The following is a 6,731-nucleotide window of genomic DNA, read 5'->3' as shown; positions in this document are numbered from 1 at the left end:
TTTAAGAGTCTTTAGTTTGAGTCGATATGCTTTAGATAATTCTTTTAACAATTCATCCTGCATTGCATCTTATTTCTTGTCAATATTAGATTAGGTTTAATATAGGATCTTAACCAAAAATTTATTGGTTTATGACTTTGCTTACTTCCCAGTTTGTTGTTTCTCGCAGATTAGACATCCTTCCTGTGGATGGACACCCTAAGTCCTACAACGTACATCTGTGCACTTGCAGACATGATGTGAGTGCAGTGGGCAACACAAGTTTTACCCTAGACAAGCTGCAAGTGCACAGAAAACGCAGTAGTACTTAGGGATCGAATCCACAGAGATATGTGTGTTGAGGACTCCTAACTGATGCTAAAAACAATCGTAAACCTAATCTAATAAAAATTGGTTTTGGTTTGTTACTAAATCTAATTATGCAGAGAATTAAAAAGAGCTTTTAGTAAAAATTGGTTGAAAAACAGTAAAGAAAAAGCGTTGGGTTCAAGGTTCATCTTTAGGGTTCTTGTTCTAAAACACAAGGAATTTAGGCAAGGATTTTCTATGACTCTGAAACTAGGATAGACACATGTAAGATTAGCCAACTCTCATCATCCTAATCATCTAATCACTTGTTCATGGCAATTAACTCTCGCTCTCATGCCAGAACAAGATCATGCTTTGTAGATCGGAATCCATTTCTGCTTACGTATACTCCGTAGGTAGCTTATGTCTCCTACGACGAGGATGTCCATAAGATCCAGTTCAGGCAACCCGTATACAACACTCTCGTGGCTCGGATTAAACCTAGGATCGGATTCTGAGTGATCAATCCAGAATTACCGCTTTGAGATTTAGATGAATGGGAAAATCATGTTAAAAATCGAAATCCTTTTCCCTAAAAACCTAGATGTCATTCGAACATGGGATCCATTTGGATTACCATTTCACCCAACTAGGTGACTACTCAGACATGGCTGAGGTAGACATCGGTTTAGAACTAAGAAGAAGAAAAGTAAAAGAAACAAAGTTGCAGAAAAACTTCTCTTATTGAAGAAAGAATGGCGATGGAGAGCATCTACAAATGCATAAAAATAAAATCTAAAACTACAAATGAATTCTCTCTGAAAGAGAAGAAAGAGGCTCCTTTACAAAAGACCTAAAAATGAGTATTTATAGTGTTTCTCCAAGTCTTGGGCGTCTAGGGCTTGTAAAATGGGTGCAAGAAGTGTCTTGGGCCTTAGTTGGGCTCCTGAGGTTCGGACATAGGTCCACCGGGGGTGAAACCTCCTGAGCCGTGGTGGGAAGAAGGCTGGCCGCAGGTGAAAGCACTTGTGCTTGACTGGGCTTGTGTTGATGGCCTTCAGTGCATTGATGATATCTTGAGATCTAACAGTTGGATTGCTTTGATTACAAGTGTGTTGGAAAGCTGGTTATCTCCTCTATAATGTCGCAAAAGTTAGGGATGATCAGACGGTGAGAAGGTCTTCATTGGTTGCCAAACTTCTGACGGTCTGAATTTATCCAAAAATAAACTTTTGCTCCAAAATGCACTTCAAAGTCCCAAGTTTCTTGAAAATCCTTTTGAAACTCCAAAACATAGAAAACACTTATAAAACCTTTAAAACTGAGTAAAAAAACCTGCATAAGATATTGAAAGTGATCCATAAAAGTTGTCAAAATCAGGTGCTATCAACTCTCCCAGACTTAAACCTATGTTTGTCCTCAAACAAAACAAAAGATCTAACTCTAGAAAAGAGGTTTGAAAATCGCAGGAACTAACAAAATCTCAGAGACCATGCTTCTAAACTAGAGTTAGTCATTATGCTCAAATCAATGATAGTCTAGAAACCAAAGCACAAGCATAACTAGTCCGTTGATCCGTCATGCGAAAGTCTACACACTTAAACCTATCCTCCAGTCAATTAGCTCTTAATATTCATCTATAAGTTCCAGTGGTTCTCATCAAAAGGAGTTTAGCAAGGCAATCAAGGCTAGGTATTCAAAATGGCTGTTTAGAAGGTGAGGCTTTTAGTGTTTAGGGTTACCTTTTCCGGAGAGACAAGACACTATGCAAAACAGCAAGAGTGGGTGGAGCTGTTGATATCCACAGTTTCCAGTCACATTCTTCTTGCTTTATGATTCTTGATCTCCCTTCTTCAGGTTCTCCTCATAAGTCCCCCAGACTTAGATTTTTGTCCAGGTTTTAAAACCAATGCTCACAATTGAATACTTGCAGCCTTTGCTTCAAATAATATTGGCTACTCTAAACTCTTTAGGCTTTTAGTTTCCTTTCTTTTCATTCTTTTTCTCTCTTTTTGATTTTTTTTTTTTGAAAGGGGAAACCGCCTTTGGATGTAGAGTCTTAGGAATCACGAAATTTAACTTTAAATTCAAGCTTTTTGATGCACATTTGAGCTTTGCTTCTTGATGCTCCACTTTCCCAAATTCTTTCAGTCTTCTTTTTGAGTGACTGAAAACCATGTTGCTCCTCTATCTCCGACGTTTTTGCACATATCTGTCGATATAAACTGAAGAGAGAATGCATGAGGTTTAAACATAAAGGTTTGGGTAAAGGGTGTGGTACCAGCTAAAGATGAACTGGACATCTAGGAAAACAAAGAGTGGTAATAATAATGTAAAGATTTCCTAAATGTATATCATGATGCCTGCTAAAACCAATGATGAGAAAATTAGATTTTAAGATTATGTTCAAGTGAAATGAGCTAGTCTATCCTATCAGGAAAAGTTTCCATAAATAGAAATCCTCTGGTGGGAATTCGTAGTGCAAGTACTAGCTACCGCCTAGTCTAGTACTAACCACAAAAGAAACTAGCATGTAAAGTCTAGAAGCACATGGGTCTTACTCATCATAGTTTTGTGTCAAACATTTCTGAAAAATACTCAAGATCTTTTAATAAGCATAGAAAATTTTAAAAATTGCAGAAAAAAATAAGAAACAAAAAAAATTAGATTAGTACGGATTGACATCCTCCCCCAGACTTAAATCACACTGTCCCCAGTGTGAAAAAGTTGGTGAGAAGATGGTGCAATAAAAGCAAAAGAGTCTAAAATAAAAGAAAAGAAAAATGATGATACAACCGTGGGTATGATGTGGTGATGAATAGGCGCCTTTGTCTCATGGCTGTCATATGTCTCTGTAGATGAGGAATCATCATCAAACCGGCGGTTCTTCAGTAGTCTCTTCATGCGCCTGTTGATATTCTCTTGCTTGTCAAGCTTTTTCTACAAAGCTGCAAAGTCTGCATCACTCCTAGTGGATGCTCTGATATGAGAAGAACTGGCTCTGGATGAAGATGGTGCAGGCTGAAGTCTCCTGCTGTTTGCAGCACCTCTCTCTTGGCTTTTGCAGCCATAAATTGCTTCATGGTCAGAGGTAAGAGTGGCAGAGATGGTAGGAAGTCGCTAGTCTCTGGTTTCCATCCTGGGTTTGAACCATCTCGGAGACGGGGCATTGAATCCGATGGAAGCAGGAACCTGTACTCGGTTGAACTGGTGGAGAACTTTTAAGCAAATCCAATTGGGTCCATCTTGGCCCTGGTGATAGTCCTGTCTCTAGAGAACTGAGAAAGATCAAACCAATCCTCTCTAAGAGGTGTCTCAGCTGAAAAATCAACTTCTGCTGCTATCATAAGCGAAGTAATGATGCTCCCAAAAGCTGGTGAGTAATCCTGACAATCAGATGTAAGCATATCATGCTTAACCTTCACTAGGTTCCTTGCAATGATACAATCAAAACAAGGAAACCTGGAGTGATCTGCGAATGGTAGCTGTAGTGTCACCAACTCTGGCTTAAGGACATTCTCTTGATTGGCTCGCGAAAGCACAGTGTGTGCTAGTAGCTTATGAACATAGCGAACAGCAGGATGAGAGAGTAATGATGCTTTGGACCTTCCTTGTCATAAACTCCATAACCCATCAGCTTCCAAAGATCCTCATCTGGATCCTTCTCCAATGCAATCTCATCACAATAAGGCAACTTCAAAGCATCACATATCTCTAAGATGGTAAGAGAATAAGGATGACCTCCAATAGAGAAGGAGAGTGTGCCATTTAGAGCTCTAGGAGTAGCTCTCTTCTTGTAGCTAAAAGTTGCTGATGCAAGGAACTCCTTGGTGTGGTTCTCATAGGTCTGAAAGTTCTGCTCCATGAATGATCTCATTCCAAGCCTATCAAAATACGGAAAATTCTTGGGTTCACCCCTAGGGGACCCCCTTTCATTTAAACCAATTAGAATCTGCCATGTAATATTATTTTTTTAAAAAATAAAAAATTAAAATTAAAAGATTAAATACTCAATCAAATATTTTGATAATATATATAAAGATTAGAATTTAGGGTTTAGTTTTTATTTTAATTTTTTAAAAGTTTATAGATTATGATTTAGAGTATAAAAATTAGAATTTAGGATTTAAAAATTAGAATTTAGAGATTAGGGTTTAAAATTCCGAAAATAAAATAAATAATTATATAAATAAATATATATATATATATTAAAAAAAAATTATATATAAAATTTAATATTATGCTTGGGTTCACCATTTCCAATTTAGGTTTTAGTTTTTCTTTATTTAAAATTCCAAAAATAAAACAAATAATTATGTAAAAATATTTTTTTTATTAAAACTAATTCTACATAAATTTCAATATTATGCTTGGGTTCACTATTTCTAAATTAGAATTTAGTTTTTTCCATTAAAAAGATAATTTAATATTATGTTTGGGTTCACTATTTCCAATTTAGGGTTTAGTTTTTTATTTTATTTTTAAATTTCGAAAATAAACAAATAATTATGTAAAATATATTTTTATTAAAAATAATTCTACATAAACTTTAATATTATGTTTGGGGTCAATATTTCCAAATTAGGCTTTAGTTTTTTCTTATTTAAAAAAATATATTTAAAATGTGCTATTTTGGTAAGTTACTTTAAATGATTTTATTATATGGCAGATTCTCATTGGTTAAAATGTGAGAGAGTGAATGAATGAATTCACCCCTAGGGGTGAACCCAAGAATACTTCTCAAAATACCATATCACATCTTCTCTGATTCCAAGCATCTCAAGAGTTGAGTAGTCAATTGCTGGAGTTGGCTTGATCTTCAGCTTCTCAAGCTGTGCCAAGTAAATAGTGTATAGGTCAATGGCTTTACCAACAAACTTCATTTTCGGCCTAGAGGAAGACTTGACGATTCGAGGGAAAGATAGCTGAGTGGAGGTTCGCTCAATCTCTCCTGAAAAGATTCTTCTTTGCGCGGCAATGAAGGTGGATAGATGTTCATCTTCACTCAGTTGTGTCTCGTTCAATGCATCATATGTTTCCTGCGAATGGGGCTATTTCGCATGAGGGCTCGTCTTGGTTCATATCAGTTGAACTTAAGAGAGATCCATGACCTGCAAAAAATGAGATTCTCGAGACAAGGGATAAATCAAGCTGCTTTGGTATCAATTTTTATGAACAAGGTGTTTATAGAGATATCACAAACACATTATCATGACAAACAAGTTGTAAATGCATCAATCATTACAGAATCTGAGAATTTCTGGTCAAGTTCGATATACTGATGTTCAACACATGAGATTTCTAAATCAGGATGATGTTTTATGCTCACTCACATGTAATCTACTCTGATTTTCTATCAAAATGAACCAAACAATCCAGATTTGCAAAGCTGAACCAAACAGATCTCCAAATTTCGATTTCCTCAAAGTCTCAAATCTCAGACTTTAGAAAATTTCAAATCTCCATGGTCTAAGTGTTTAATCATGCAATTAAACTACCCAGTAGTCTATTCTTAAGTCCAAAGACAATCTCTAATCATCCTAAGGTGAATTTATACTCATTCTAAGAAAACCCTAAATCTGAGTTCTTAAGAAAAAGTGAGAAATTTGAGCTCATACCTTGATGAAAGTGTTATGTGATGATAGATTTGAAATCTCCTTGGAAAAAGAGTGAGGTATGTTCGAAAATTTGGAGAGGATTTGTCAAGTTTGAAATCTGTCTTTTTCTTTAGATCTCCAAGCTTGTTGGAGAAGATGAAGAGAAAAAACCTTTTTGATCTTTTAAATCCTCTTTTTATTTTAAAAGGTGTTTTTCCTAAGAAAAAAATTATTTTTAAAAGTTTAGAAGATTTACCTGGCGTGTTTAACATGGAAATTATGCTTTGGGAACTTTCAAGTTAAATCCTGTTGTAAAACGGGGGAATTGAAGTTCCGTTTTACGGGAACAGGGAAAACTCGCCTGGGAGCAAAACGGGGGTCGACCGCGGGTGGAATGCATGCGGCCACGGCAGCGATGGTTTTGGCCGCGGGCAAGGAACCTGGACCGCGGCTGAGGAGGGCTTGGCCGCGGCTGGAATGATCGCGGCCGTGGTGAACTGTGCTCCAGGAACTCCCGGTTTCTCTCGTTTTCCTGCTTTCTCATCCTATCTTTTTGTATTTTCTGATTTTTTGAATGTTTTTGGTTTTTCTGGATTTTATGAAAGCCTGAAATGCATAAAAAAAGAAAAGAAATCAATTAGAAAAGAAAAAAAAAAAAAAAAATCATACCAAATGGGTTGCCTCCCTTTAAGCACTTTTGTTTAAAGTCTTTTAGCTAGACTCTTGACAGGATTAGGATTTAGAAGAAGAGACAGAATCCCTTGAATTAAGAGTCTTTGGGATCCTTCTTAGCCTGAACTTTGGTTTTCCTTGATCTTGAATAAAAATCTCTTTTCCTTTCTTAAA

This window comes from Eutrema salsugineum, unplaced genomic scaffold (assembly GCF_000478725.1).
Source record: "Eutrema salsugineum unplaced genomic scaffold, Eutsalg1_0 scaffold_12, whole genome shotgun sequence".
NCBI classification, from domain to species: Eukaryota; Viridiplantae; Streptophyta; class Magnoliopsida; order Brassicales; family Brassicaceae; genus Eutrema; species Eutrema salsugineum.
The sequence above is the reverse complement of the archived record's forward strand: the minus strand, read 5'-3'. Positions refer to the sequence as shown.